Source organism: Prinia subflava, chromosome 15, assembly GCF_021018805.1.
Source record: "Prinia subflava isolate CZ2003 ecotype Zambia chromosome 15, Cam_Psub_1.2, whole genome shotgun sequence".
NCBI classification, from domain to species: Eukaryota; Metazoa; Chordata; class Aves; order Passeriformes; family Cisticolidae; genus Prinia; species Prinia subflava.
In genome coordinates this window covers 7,700,925-7,716,041 of record NC_086261.1, presented here as the reverse complement: position 1 = coordinate 7,716,041, position 15,117 = coordinate 7,700,925, and the positions used below count along the sequence as shown (strand labels likewise).

At 50.0% G+C, this 15,117-nt stretch overlaps 1 long non-coding RNA gene across 1 annotated transcript in view; it reads right to left on the bottom strand.

Annotated features, from left to right (window-relative positions):
• LOC134558716 (uncharacterized) overlaps positions 1-14,491 on the bottom strand; it is a 28,957-nt gene extending 14,466 nt beyond the window's left edge. The window contains exons 1-2 of the long non-coding RNA XR_010082400.1: positions 11,114-14,491; positions 10,898-10,967 (exon numbers count right to left, since the gene is read on the bottom strand). This is a non-coding gene — a long non-coding RNA (uncharacterized LOC134558716). The remainder of the gene's footprint in view (positions 1-10,897; positions 10,968-11,113) is intronic.
• Positions 14,492-15,117: the final 626 nt, after the last annotated feature.

Sequence of the window (15,117 nt, the reverse complement as noted above, 5' to 3'; positions counted from 1 at the left end):
GATCATGTTCACCATCGCTGGGGGCAGCTGCTTCCTTCCCCGCTTGCAGCCACGGCTGGGTTTGGTACCTGATCCCAGATGACATGACCAGGATCTCACGCTGGCATCTCCTCTCAGTTTGTGTCAGAAATGTGTCACTGCCAGCTCCTCGGGCAGGAGGACCTGCAGAGAGCTTCCATCGGGCTGACACACAGCCCCGCGCTCCTCAGGGCTGCATGGCAGAAAGAGTGGTCGTCACCACAGACATCCCTCCTCTCAGGGCTTGGTGGCCTCGTGCCCACCCACCCTTTCCAAGCACAGCCACGAAAACACAGCACTAAAGAGGTGCCAGTCTTGAGAGCCACCACTCCTGTCCTTCCCAAACCAGCCCTGGCAAAGGAGCCTTTCTGCCCTGGCAACTTCAGGCAGCAGGGAGGATCTGGGAAGCTCCTGTGTGTGGCACTTGTGCACAAACTGGGGCAGCAGCAGTAGACTCAGCTGTGGTAAAAGCAAACTGCAAAGCCTATCTCCACCTTCACTGAGCCTTTCAGAGCTTGGCTGGGCTCTCAGGTCGCAGGATATTTCTAGTCCTTGCCTGTCTTTTAAGGAGCCAAACACAGAGCTCAGTTTTTAGGCTGGAAATCAAATTTTCAGCCACTTTTCAAAGGTGGCCTAGAAAACACAGACTAATTCTGCACAGCCATAAAGCAAGTCCCTCAGGAGTACAGGATGCAGTTCAAACACCCCAATGTCCCTCTGTCTGCCTCCACGACTCTCACTGAGTGGGTCTGATCAGAGGATGCAGGTATGAAAACTCCCCAAGATGCAGAGAATCCCTCCTTGGCAGAGCCCTTGCAGCTCTCAGCCCCTCAGCCAAGTGCACTGGCCCTGCTGATCACTGGTGCCACAGTCCCAGTAGATAGGTACTGCCTTTGGAGCATGGAACTGGCAAAGCCTCTCTTGCAGCAGGCGTCTGTGGCCAGTTCTGCTTGCTCCATGTCCAAATGGGTCAGCACAGGCAGGTTTTCTCTAAAGGAGGCAGAAGGGCACTCCGCAGAGCTTCAAGACAGCTGCAGCTGGAAATAGCCCAAGCAGAGGAGATGCAACCCTGTTCCTCCAGCCACGCCTTCCCTGGAGTGCCTGATCCAAGTCTGGAATAGAGCACACCATCACCACCCTCATCCCACTGCACACAGCAAGACAGTCCCCTCCACATCCACACACCCACAGAGGTATCTATGGAAACATCCCATGGTATCAGTAGGGTGGTTTCTTTTAGGGGCTAGGGAGGAAGGGAAGAATGATGAAGAGTGTAGAAACTGGAGCCTTTGTTTCCCAGCACTCAGCCATGCTGTTAATTAGGTAGCAGAGACCAGCCACTTCCTACCACATCCTCAAGCTCTTGCAGCAATAGCAGGCACTCCTTTCGTCTCTGTCCTTTGGGGATGAGGAGGCAAGGAGGCAGAAGTCAGTCAGAGCCTACAGAAATGCAACAAGCTGCAGGAAGGATCTTTCCTTTGCAAGGGAGCAGGCGCCTGATGGGCTCCCCAGCCAGTACTTATCTATGTGAACCATTTGTTTCCTCCCCAAGCTCTCAGCTTGCTCTGACACATCACCCCTTCACCTGATTGAGCAAAATGAGTCAGATGGGTCCCAGCCTTGCACCCACTCAGAAGCCCTCTATTTCTACTCTGCTCCTCAGTGTCACGCCATCAGAAAGCTCAGCCTGGTGACTGTGCAGGACCACAACTGCCTTAAAAGCTTGGTACAGGTCCAGACTCACACATGCAGTTTCTCCTTCATTCTGAAGAGCTCCAGTACCCTTCTGCATAAGATGTATTAAAACTCACACTGCCAACAGCACATTCAGACAAGCGGCCACTGGGACCAAGGCAATACCTATGAAATGTATCACAAATGGACTGAAGGAGCACATTCCCTTGAGTCACTGGTCCAAGAGGCAACTTGGGACATGTCTGCAGCAGCCTGGGGAGATCCTGCACACTCTCATGAGGACACCACAGAGACAGCATCTCCTCCTCTGGCTCTTAAGCAGAGTTTTCCACAGCGCTGCACACGGTACATGACCTCTCAGTTAAAGCAAGGACCAAATAAATTTTAAAAACGATTTTTTTTCTGAGTCCTGGCAGCATGGAAGTCAAATAGTGTTTTTCAAGCTGTTCCCAGAATGACACAGAGCGACACATATCCACAGGCACAGCCAGTCTGCTGCATGGCCTTGTTCCCATCACCTTCATTAGCACATACAGAGATGTGCATCCCACTCTTGTAGAATAGGGTGCCAGGGACCAACATCACCAATTATTACCTTGCAGACCACAGACCTCTGTGCCCAAGTTTCTCTGTGCCCAGGGCCATACAACAGTGACTGGGACCACTCCTGAGAGCCCTCAGTATGTCTAGGGGCTTGAATGAGACCCAAGCCAGCCACTATCCAACCCAGTGTGATCCATGACACTTTGAATTTTCAGGCTCTCTTTTACTCCCTGTTTGGGTGTTACTCAGCATCCTGCATTGTCAGCCTTGAGCTTTGAGTCTTGATCCCCAAAATTGCTAAGACTCATTCCAAAAATCAACTAATTGGAGGACTGTTTTTCAGACTGATAATGTCTAAGCCTTACAGGGTCTCTGACTTGTTTCCAGAGTTTTCCTTGCAATTAAGACGTCCCTAAATACATTTCTTGTTAGCATAATTCTATTAATTTTAAGTGAGAACTGAGACTTTTAAACAGTCCTTGATTACAGTTGCTGGAGATTTGCAACAGACACCCCAAATCCCAAGGTTTGCTGTAAAGCCCCTGTGAATTATTCTAGTCCAGCCTTGCCAGCTGCTCTTCTACCCAAAAGGCACCTTCCCTTGAGAGCATGATAGTAGAAGAAGGGAAGAAAGCTGGAAAACAGCCATTTCTGGGACTACAAATGAAATCAGGAGGAACAGTCCCAAAAGCCTCTCTTAGCCTTGGCCACCAGCAGCAGCTCCTCATGAAGCTCCCACCAAGTGAGAGCCAAAGGAAGAGACACATTGATCCTGCCATGCTAGATTTTATGCCAAGCTTGTCAGCAAGGCATGCTCAGCTTTGGCTGCCCAGGAAATGCAAACCTCTCCTTTGTGTGGCTTTCTGGACACCTCCCGCTGCCCTCTCTAAATCCCAAAGCCAGCAGCATCCCTTGCAAGGTGCACACCATGCCAGAGGCAGCAAAGACGTGCTCCTTGCAGCCTCCTGGCCCCAGGCCTTCTGCCAACATCGTCCCAACATGGGGCACGCAGGCAAAAGAGCTGCCAGAGGAATCCACGCCAAGCAGCACTGAGCACGACCTTTCTGCTTTACAACGGTAACCTGAATCCTAAATACTGGATTTCTAGGCACGCATTAAAGCCATGAGACAATGGAGACGGCGAGGCTGGGGCTGGCTGCAAGCCAGCTCCATGCCGGCCCTGCCAGCGCCCGATGTTTCGCATTTCCTTCTTTTTTCACCATGGCAGATAAGCAAGGTCCCCCTAAGCCAGGAGGCAGGTGCATGCACAAGCTCACCCCTGACTTGGGGACTGTGCGTGACTCACCCCCCATAGAAGGTGGATGCCCAAGAAGACCCAGAGAGGTGGTTGCTTTCCTCTCTCCCTCTCTCTCATACGAGCATTGCTTCTCCTTTAATTGGTTTCATTCATGGCGGCCCTTTGCTAAATGTAATTATGCCAGGCTCTCTCCATCTGTCTGCGTTCAGGAAGAGCCATCGCTCTCACTGTTTTTATCTTCAATCTTTATTTCTGCATTAATCCCCGCTCTGCAGCTCACATGTACAACAATGTCCAGGACCTCCTGAGGACATACAGGCACATAATGAAGAGCAGGATTTGTCCCTGGGTCTCTCCTGGCTGGAGGACATTTTTTCACAGGGAAAGCCCCATGCCTCAGTCACTCTGTAACATTTACATCTCTCAATGATACCTGCACAAGCCAGTCCTTTTGTAGACACTCAAGAGTTGTCTGTGAGCCCAGGCAAGAGGAGGCGGCTTGATTTTGTCTGCATCACAGAGATGTCTCTGCCCTGTCTTCCCAAGCCTGGTACATAAAGGTAGCAAGATGTCTGCTTAGGTTGACATGGACCGCTTTTCACATGGAGACAGCATTCAGTCCCAAACTACCACGCTCATTTTCCTTTCCAGAAATGCAGACAGGGTGAACACGGCTGAGCACAGGGATTAACAAACCTCAGCTCTGCAAGGACAGCTCATAGCTGCATGGCTGAGGCTGCAAAGCGCCCAACACATCCAGAAGGATTTCCTCCCTTGGGATTCATTACCCAAGGTCCTTACACCTTCGTCAGCCAGGGTAGGTAGATCTTGGGGGAAAAGACAATGCTAAAGGAGCTGTTGGTTTATTGAGAGACCAAACCCAGTGACACAGACCCTGGGCAACCAAGCACCATCTGGTGACCGCCGGCTCCCGACACAATAGCCCATGTTGGCATGTTTATGATAGAGACCAGAGGCAGATTCCCATTATCCCCATCAGATCCTGTGATGTGGTTTCAGGAGAAGGACCATGAGAAGCAGATGGGATGGCAGAAGAGAAAAGAACGCAGTGAGACAGACAGACAGGAGAGATTTATATGAAGCTAAAGCGCATACCCATAAACATGGGATAAGTAAATAGCATGTAAGTATGAAATTAAATGCAGGGAATCCATGGCATCCAGTAATCAGTCAAATATCTCGTTCACCTCTTTTTCAGTTTATCATCGGCATTTTAAAATGAGATATTTATGCCAATAAGTAAGCCAGTTGTATGTTGTAACCCTGCAAATATTGGCTTGGATCTGAGAGATTTGTCCCGACAGACAATTCATTTTTACAGTTATTTTTGGACTCCCGGGTTTCGTGGAACACCGGCTCTCTGTGTTGGATTTTATGCCCCTGAAATGTATTTACAATGCATGGCATCTGTATTGTGCATTACACACTTAAATCATTGCATTTCATTCATCGCTTGTAAAAAAAAATATTGCAATATCCTGAAGCTCTGAATACTCAAATTCAAAATATAACTGCTGCATTTTCAGAGTAATGCTATAAAATAATGTTGTATTTTTAGATAAAGGAGAGAAAATTGATCATGAGGAACATGGATTCCCAAGATCTGGGAAGAAGGGGAGTTTGGATTTCACACCATGATAAATGGGGAAAAAAATAAAACTAAAAACTGAAAAATACACAAAGGTTTATTTTCTAAACAAGAACATAGAAACATTTTGTCACTTAAACAAAGGGAGGAGGGCGGGGGAGGCTCCGCATCCTTGGCTTGCTCTCTGCAATGGACAAATACTATCAGAAACAAAAAGCATGGCATAGTTAGCAGGAGCTCAGCGCTTTAGAATTAATGGTATGTATTTAAGTTCCTTTTAGGGGAAGCCTTCTGCAACTGGGGGGAAAAAAATCTTGGGTTTAAAGGCTTCTGTCATTGTTGCCCACAAGGAGAAGAGAAAGGCGCTTTCTTTGTCATCTGGGGGTTTATGGCAACACCTTAATATGTCCTTTTCATAGGTGAAGCTAGGCGCACAAAGCAGCCGCGTGCCAACGCGTCCCCCCGCCACCAGCAAAATAAATAAATGGAGGAACGCGGGGACTGCGGCCGTCGTAATCCCTCGGCAAAGAGGCAGCGAGGATGGTCTGGCGGGGTAAATATCGCACATCTCCTGCCAAACCCCGCGTGGGCTATTGTCCCACCACCCCTTTTAGATGTCATTAAGGATTTTTCGCATACAACCAAACGAGCGGAGGGGATGAACGCACTCGCTTCTTCCCCACCAGTTGGAGAAGCCATGACGAGGCGGCTCGGAGCAGGCGCAGGAAAAACACAGGGCAAATTAGGAAGTATGTTAATTCAGTTAATATCACAGAGGGGCTGGCGGGCGGTGGGGGGGAGGTGTGCGCACAGATTTTCCGCCCGAGGAAGGAGGTGGCAGAGAAAGAACTGGGGCATGCCAGCTCCCGTTATTGTTCTGCCTTCATCGGTAATTAGCAAGATAAGGAGGGGACGGCGTGAGTGAGGCAGCGTGGCGAGGACAAGGCAGCGCTGCACCCCACCTCATGCCCATGCGGCCATCTTACAGGCGGCGCTCGCCTCCCGCAAAATGGCCGCCGGGGCCCACGCTGCCTCAGGCCCGCAGCTGGCCCATCCCAGCGGGCTCTCGTCCGCCAGCCCCGAGGCAGTGGGCACCCGGGAGCAGTGGCAGCCAGTAAAGAGGGGCCCCAGGAGAAAAGGAGTTGCCATGGTGGGCCAGAGTGCGCTGGCGAGCGGCCATCTTAGCCCGAACCATGCTCGCGGTGCCAAGGCGCCGGATACGCGGCACTCCCACAGCTCTTTCCCCAGCCCTCCTGGCTGGGACAATCTTGGTACGCTTCTCCTTCACCAGGCAGCACACATTGCCTGGGCCCTGCTCGTGGCCACAGAGGTGGCTGTGCCCTTGCCATGGCTGTACCATTGGACACGAGCGGGCTTATCCCCCACACAGGCAACTGCCCGCCTCACTGTGTCTCAGTGAGTTCTGAAGGCTGCCAGGCACTGGACTGGCCCTGGAAGACACGGCCTGGACAGACAGAGAATTCCGAGAGCTACAAGGCAAGATGTCACCTATCCAGCCATCAGAGAGTGAGTTATGGGCAAATTATGCCCTTCCCCTGGCCAAAACAAAATAAATCCCCAACCAAAACTGCAGAGATATCAGTAAAGAAGACGTGAGCTTCCTAAACCTTAATTTAACACAAATTTGAAACAAGGTCAGTTATAAAACGCATGGTTACACAGACGACACAGACAAAGCTACAGATACATTTCTCACTCCATGAGAGCTTTACAGTGGACACATCAGTGTTGCTCAGTTCTCCAAATGAGCAACACCAAATACCAACCAAGGAACCCTCATCTCTGGTCTCGGGCTGCCCTCAGGACAAGACCAGCAATTACTGACACTAAAGCAGTATTTGGGAAGAATTTCACGTGTCTTTAGTTATGATGGGACTATTTCACACGGTGCAATGGGCACACAACGCACGTTGAAAATTTGGCATCTGCTCCAGTACTCTGTGGAGGACTAGAGGGTGATTGCAACCGCATGCAGGCAGGGCCATGTTATACATCTCAGCTAGACAGTGAAACATAAGGGATGGCAGGCTAGCTGCTCCGCTCCAGGGTTGTCTACATGGAAAACCACACCATTATAATGACAGCACTATAGGTCAACTGCTGCTGCTCCTCGCCACGCTGGTGCACATCTCCACTCTTAAACTGGCTTTCTCCAGTTTAGCTTAAACTGCTTCCAGCGTGACATCACTGGTATACAGGAGAGTCCTGCCTTCTGCTAAAGTAAATACCCACGGAGGCTGTACGTGTACAGCTCCTTGCTTTAAAATCCGCCCCCCAACCGTACGTCTGTAGCTAGACCTGCCCTTCGGCTAACCTTTCTGTACTCCACACACTCCTGGGCTGTTCACAGTGCCCGTGAAACACTATTACACCCTGCTTCCCTTGGGTGCTAATCCTGCTTGTCAACCCAAAGGCAGAAGCAGACGGTGGCTTGGCATTTTGATTACGTTGTGATCTGTTTGAACCTTCCAGACTCTTTTGATGTCTGTGCAAATTTGAAAGGGGGAGCCTTCATCCCCCACAATGAAACTCTGCTATTGCATGGTGAACCATCTCAGGACTCCTATGTCCATAGCCACTGCTAGATTTGAAGCGGGAAGGGGAGTTGCAGCTCCTCCAGGAAGAGTCTGAATTTCAGACTAACCACTTCTGGCCCTGAGCAGAGAAGACTACGGGGACAGCGCGTTGCTCTTCAAACAAATGCATGTGTAGGGGAGTGTGCGCATGCACAGAGACACCAGATTTATACAAATAGATGCATTCATAGGAAAATGCAAATAGCATCCTCTTCCATCCCAGGCTCGCTTCAAGCTCCTGACATCCCAAGGTTTCAGAGGAGTACAACGGAGCCTCAGATCAAACATTAGCCCTGCGGGGGTTCCCTCAGGGAAGCAGCCATGCACTGGGGTCTTTTCCCCGCTTCCATGTGAGGTTTCCCGACCCGGCCTTCCGTGGGTGCTCAATTCTGACACGCGTACGACACACGCGCGCGCATGCAGAGCCTTGCTAAAAGGTGCTTTGGGAATTGAGCTCCACTTCCTCTTTCTCCTGAATCAATTGTCATCAACCAGCTTTTGTTTTATTTTTAACAAAGCGACAGAAATAATCTCCACGCACAGCCCTTGCCACTCCCACGACCCTGTCCTTTAACAGCACAAGGTGTCCAGGACCCCCAAGGACGTGGGCACAGGGAGACAGCAGGGTAAGAAGGACCAGGAAAGGCTGCCTTCTGGGTGCACAGAAATCCCCTGCTTCTCTCTTGACCCCATTGCTTGGCAGGCAGAGCGATGGCGGGATGGGAGGGGGACTGGATGATGGGCAAGGCACTTCCACCCTCACCAACCCTATCTCCAGCTGTTCCCTCCATCCCCTACCCACTGAAGTACCCACTTTCAACCTGCATTTTACCTTGCACTCTGTTTCTCTTGCTCTTCAGTGAGCAAGAGGTGATTCCTGCAGCACCATTGCAGCAATCAGCGGGCTGACATGCAACGTGTGACAGCCCGAGCTCTGCCTGCCTGTGGCAAACCCCTGTCTCCAGCATGGCCAAGGACTCATCTCTCCTCCTCCTCCCATCCCACATACCCAGGTTCAGGACTCAGACACATATGGAGACATTTCTTGATGAAACCTATCAGTGGGTGAGTGGCAGCTGAGCAGGTACTGAGCAAGACGTGGGGCCAGACAGCAGCCAGGGGGGAAGGCAGCGGGTGGAGGGAACGTGCCTCGGGAGGAATACTCACAAAGGGCTGCTTTCATTAATAAAACATTCCCCCCTCGGTTGCCTTTTGATTTGGGTGTAAGAATTAACCCCATCTGCCCAACAGCACGCTACCAAGTCATCTCTGCTGAGGAAGGCCGTCTGACGTGTCTGCTCAATTGCCTTGCTTCCCACTGCCCGCACTCCTTGGCAGCCCACACCCCTCCAAACAGCTCACCAGCCTCACTGGGTCTGCCCTATGGAGGAGATCCTCTTTCCACAACATAGATTAGACCCAGTGAAAATAGGCTTAGTGCAAATACCATTTCACTATTAATGCCATCCACCCCACCTCCCCCAGCTTCACACTCTCGCACACCCAGAAAGATTATAACAAATCCTGGTCACCTTTTGCCCCTGCTAACTACTGCTCCAGTCTTTGCACCGCATGCCTGCTACCACGAGTAGAGAGCTGGGCACAGGGAGTACTTATATAGATACACACACATCTATCTAGTCAGCACTGGAGGTGTTCAGCTGCACAACACACATCTCCCTGCACAGCATCTCGCCTTGTCACAACACCCCAACCCATCCCTCTCTGCTGTAATTGCAGTGCCTGGTCCTTGGGCATCAGCAGAAAGTTGCAGCAAATCCTGTGTTGGTTAAAGCACAATCTGTCCATTCAGAATTGGTGGGGGGTCGCTTTTAAATCACTGAGACATTTCTATTCCCTTTCTGTTTAAAGTAAAACCGAGATGCAGAGATGCCTTCGAACCGACAGCCCCTTCATTTTTCCAGAGGTGTGTTTTAATGAGTGACTCGCCTTCCAAAAAGGGGCCGGCAAAGGGGAAGGACGGCAGATTCTCCACACAAATTCAATAGCTGGTAGGTTGCCATGGGCTAAAGCATTTCTTTGCACACATGAAGGGAAGGGACTCCAGAGCACTAAGGGTTTTGCCTCCCATGAGTTATAGCTCTACCCTTCAAGAGCGGAATAAATGCTTTATCCCATTGCAGCCTGCGATGTATTCTACATAGATGGATTGATTTCCCCTATTGTTCTTAATAAATCCTGGCGCATGAAGAAACTCACTGCACAGCCATTTTTCCTGCCTTGTTCTAACTTGCAGAAGTAATAAGGGTCAGATGTGACTGAAGTGGGAAGCAAAGGCCGTACAAGAGGCAGTGCTTTGCTGGATGTGTGTGTGCTTGCAGAGGTTTGGTGGGTGCAGACAAGCAATTCCCTTTTCCCTGTTTATTCCCCCTTTGTGTTGAAGCTGAGGAAAAGGGGAACCATGGCTGGGTACTGCAGCACTGGCGTGGCTCTGACAGGGACAGCTGCTGCACAAGCTGAGCCTGCACAAGCCTCCCAGACCTGCACAGGGAAAGGCAAGGCTCTGGCCCTCTCTGACTCAAGCTCTCAATTTTGAGAGATAAATACATATATTGTATTGTCCGAGAAAATACAGGGCTGAGCACTGCACCACTGTAGAGCCCTCCTAAGCACACCCAGCTCTCTGTCATGCCCTGTCCATCAGACCTGTCCTGCCTGTGTCCCAGCTGAGAGAAGTCCACACCACCAACACAGTGGCTGCTCTGTTTTTGCATTTGTTTCGGGTTTTTTTAAATCAAAATGCCAAACTAACCCCCTCTCAATGATCCCCAACAGCACAACTCAGACCCCCAGATTGTTGTTAAAAGGTCCTCTCCCTCCCTACCATCTTTTCTACTCACTTATCTTTTACTGCTCCAGGAGGGTGTTTGCGGGACACAGCTTTGCTGGTGTCCAGCAAAGAGGCACATCTGGGCTCCAAGAAGCAGGTGGCTCTGCACAATCCTGCCTTGGCCACCTGCCTCCAGCTCCATCCAGGCTCCCTGGATTATCGCTGCTGGTCTTCTCTACCAGCAGCTAACAACTGGCCCTGTTTCAAACGCCTGGCCGGGAATTTGGCTCTGGGAAGGAGGGAGGGAGGGAGGGATCAGGTAAAAGAGCTGGTGTCCCACGCATGAGTTGGACTCGATCCTTCAGCAAGACTTCCAGGGAACTCACCTCTTCTTGCTCAGGTGGAGACGTCCCAGCCCTTCCCAAGGCATCCCACTCCACGAACTCTCAGACATGTCTGATTAAGGAAAAGAAAATTTGTCTCAATTAGAAAGAGCATGGACGGATGTCAAGTAATTACCGCATGTCACTCATGTTTGGAAAAGAGACCTTAAATCTGGGGCCGTGCAAACTTGCACACACAATTGCAAGTGAGTTAGAGACCTTGGCATGCTCCAGAGCATACGTTGTGCAGATGCTTTCAACCCCGTCCCTTGGCTGAAATACACCCAGCCACGTAAAATACAGCCAGACACGACCCCGTTCTCTAATAAGGAAATAAAGCCGAGTGGACCTGCATTGCCAGAGCTCAGAGAGCAACACTGTCTCTTTAATTTTCTCCCTGGCTATCTCATCCTTTGCACAAACTCTTTCCTCCCCGTGGCTTCTTCCAGCCTGGTGGGCAAAGTGGGAAAACATCATTAGGGAGGAAAAATAATTTAGTTTGTTAATCAGTATCCAGTGGTGGGAAACAAGAAAGACAGAAAGCTGGGCTGGCGGTTAGGGCTTAGGAAGGGCCAGCACAAAGCCCACCATTCATGACATCTGGGGCTGGGATTCTCATTGAATTAAACAGACACAAAGAGCAGAGGCATTTCATGCTCTCTTCACAAGAATTATCATATCTCCCTGGCACTAGGAAACCTTCAGCACGGGAGAGGGGGAGAGAGAGAGAGAGGGGAAAGCGGGCAGGCTGGGTAGAAATATGGGGCAGGGTAGAAGAGGCTTTGTTCCAGGGTTGGATTTATGGATGGGATGCGGCGCGTTGCTTTGCAGGGAGAGACAGGGCCCTGGCGCGCTGGGTCTAATAAGAATCAGCAAATGTGAAACAGGGGGCCCCTGTGTACCATGAAGCAGGGAAACCCACGTTTGACAAGCCAACAGAATAACCGCTCGCATCTCAAGGCTGTGGAAGGATGCTGACGTTCCTACGAGATGTGTCGTCTTGTGTGTGTGTCAGCGAGGAGGGGGAGAAGGGGAGAGGCGAGGAGTATAAACAAGAGACCAGGCAGCATCGTTCAGTCATGAAAATTAATTAGCTGATGTGCAAACCATGGCTGCCTCTTCCCACTGCCCTGCAAGCATTCCCCATAAAGCTATGGTGTGTGCAGAGCCTGTGACTGGGAATGACAGGGGCAGATTAGGCAGCTCCTTGGGACACAAGCCTGGCAGCAAGAAACCCACAGCCTGTGCAAAAAAGGTGAGGAGGGGATGATTAGTGTCCTTAGGGAAGGGGCAGAGCCCAAGGACCAGAAGAAAGAGAAACGAGACAGACCGGGCACCAAGCTGAGACCAGGAATCATGTTGCTGCGGCAGCATAAATTGGGGTGGATCTCAAAAACCAGCCACTAAAAAAACAGGGGCCTAGTGGACAGCAAAACCATTTAGGGTTTAGATCACAAACTCTCTGGGGCAGGACCTGTCATCTCCTGCAGGCTCACACCATGGAGGCCTGTCCTATTTGGTCTCTGGGCATTACCAGAAGATCTACTTTAAATACTAATTGCTCCATGATCAAGACCTGTGAGCTGCTGGGAGACTCCCTACAGCATTACCTGTGGGAAGAGGGGATAGATCTCTGACCTCAGATCCCCAGGGTAATTTGACCCCATGCACTAGTGCCACAAGCAAATATTACTACCCAGTGATGAAGATGAGCAATTCCTGACCAACTTCTCATATCCCATCCCCAAGCTTTCAGATCCTACTATCATATCATGCTTATTCTTTGCTAAAACAACCACAGAAGAATGAAGGTGCCAGGGAAAAGGGGGAAAAAAAGGAATGAAGGGATGCAGAAAGTGATCGGTAGGGGAAAACAGTGAAGACTCTTTGACATGGGATGTGCACAGTGAACACAGAACATGCTGGAAACAAAGGGATGCAGGGAGAGAGAAGAGGCTGGGATGGGCATCTCAGCAGACATGTAGGTAAAAGTTGAAAAGGAAACACTAATTAGCACCCAGACCATCACTTTCCATTAATAGCTTGTCACCGTTTCCTTGATGTTGCTGAGAGCAGGGAAGTTGGTATGTGTGATGCTTACCTGTCTCTATCTCATTAACAGAAGTGAGGGTGAGAACAGATGTTTATTGCCTGCATTCAGATAGACAGGCCCTTTGCTGAACTGAGAGGTAGGAGAGAGGGGGAAAGTTATGAAAGAGATGCTCATGAAATACAAGCCAAACCCAAACAATGGAAACCCAAACACAGGACACTTAGATGCCTGTGCCAATCCAGAAACAGCCCCAGGCAGGTATCAGGTTCCAGGAATTCTGGAAACACAAAATTGCTGGGTCAAATAATTATAACCCAGGGCAAATACACTGCCAGCTGGGGGAGAGTGCTCTGGTATCAGCACAAGGCGTGTGCAAGGGGCTGTGACTGCATTATACCTGGGAAAGTAAAACAAAGGGCTGCTTACTTTCCAGACTGATTTGCTCAAGGTGTCCACTCCACTCAAAAACAGACAGCCAAGCATTCTACTGAGAGCCAGAATGGAGATACCCACCAGTAAACAAAGGGAAAAAAAGAAAACAAAAAAGTGCTATTTCAAGCAAAGATAAATGTGCTTTGCATATAATCACCTTCAGAGTAATTCTTCCAGCAGCTAAAAAAGAGATTATCCTTCCTATGTAAAACACAAAGGCCTCTCCTTTCCCTCCAACGTGTGGAATGGCTCCTGACAGTGACATGGGAAAGAGGGAGTGTGCAAGGCAAGGCAAGACAAGGCAAGGACGCCAATCAGCAAGGACCTACGAGCTGGTAGCACACGTCTGCTGGTGCGATGACGGGAGCGTGCGTGTGTGTGCACATTCCCAGGGACACCCTCGCTTCCACCAGCACACAAATTCACTACACAAGCCAAGGGTTCCTCAAAAGCAAGAGCCCAAACCTCCTTAGGAGGAAATGAGGGAAAACCAAAGGCAAAGAAAACATCACGGCAGGGACTGAAGGAACAAAGGCTTCCCCCCTCTCAGCTTGGAGACATCTTCTTGGCCATTCAGATCAAGTGTAGGCTCTGTTGACTCTCCCACCTATTCAAATCAACACTTTCAATAGTCCGATGGGTCTTTTCTGTTCTACAGCTTCTCTACCCCTGTGTTTGACATCCCCAGCCAATGCAGTTAATGCCACATGCAGAAATACTGCCCTGAAGAGCCCTCGCTTAGATTGCGTGGTCAAGCACTTCAAAGTTAGGAAACGTCCAATTTATGGCTGTCCATGCAACCTTAACTCCACCTCGCTGTGCAGCCAGTCTGGACAGGAAAAGAGGGAGTGAGCTAAAAATAGGCTGTGACCGTGTCGTCAGCCTCGTAAGGGCAGGGGCAAGGAGAGGCTGAATTAACGTCTCATGGCCAAAATGAAATCAGGTACCCCCCGACTTGCCAGCGCTTGCTTTGGTGCCTTCAACCATGTACATTTTTAATATACAGAAATCACGTGCATTCTAAACATACAGAAAAATGCATTATTTATAGCTAATAAATAATAGATTGTTTATATAAGCAAAAAGAAAAACAATTGTAGGCAAGTGTAACAAATTCCCCTTCCTCCACCCCGCACCCATCCCTGCTTCATCCTGCACGGGCAGAGAGATTTCGAGCCCCAAGCCTCAGCACAGATTTCTGCCACTATGAAATACAGGACTAATGTTATCTGGCAGCGGCAGAAGGCTGCTCTCCCGGGGCCGACAGAGAAGAGGACTGCTGGGGCTGGCAGTGCCCAGGCCAGTGCACCCACATACCCTTCACTTTTTCCTCCTGGCACCAGAACATGGAAGAATTTTCTCTCAGGAGAAGGCTCTGTGCTGGAAAGATATGACCTAAAGGTGGAAAGGGGTGACGGAGCTAGCTGTGAACACCCTCCCACCTTCCCTGGCTGGTCCAGAGCTCTGCAATAAAGTGGTGGGAGACCATGGTTTCACCCTGCTCCTGATCTGTTATTATTATTCCAGGGAAACAATAAATTTTAATTTCCACCCCCCCCAAGAGGCAAGCGAAGGGAAATCGTGATTCTGAACAATTCATAATTCAGCTAAACCTGAAAGGAATTTAAGGGACAAAGAATAGGCATTTCACCACTCGAAGAGCTTCCCCCAGACGAATTTCAAGGGCCCACAGCAAACAATGGGAGTGTCAGAGGTTCTCAAAAAGAAAAAAAAGTTC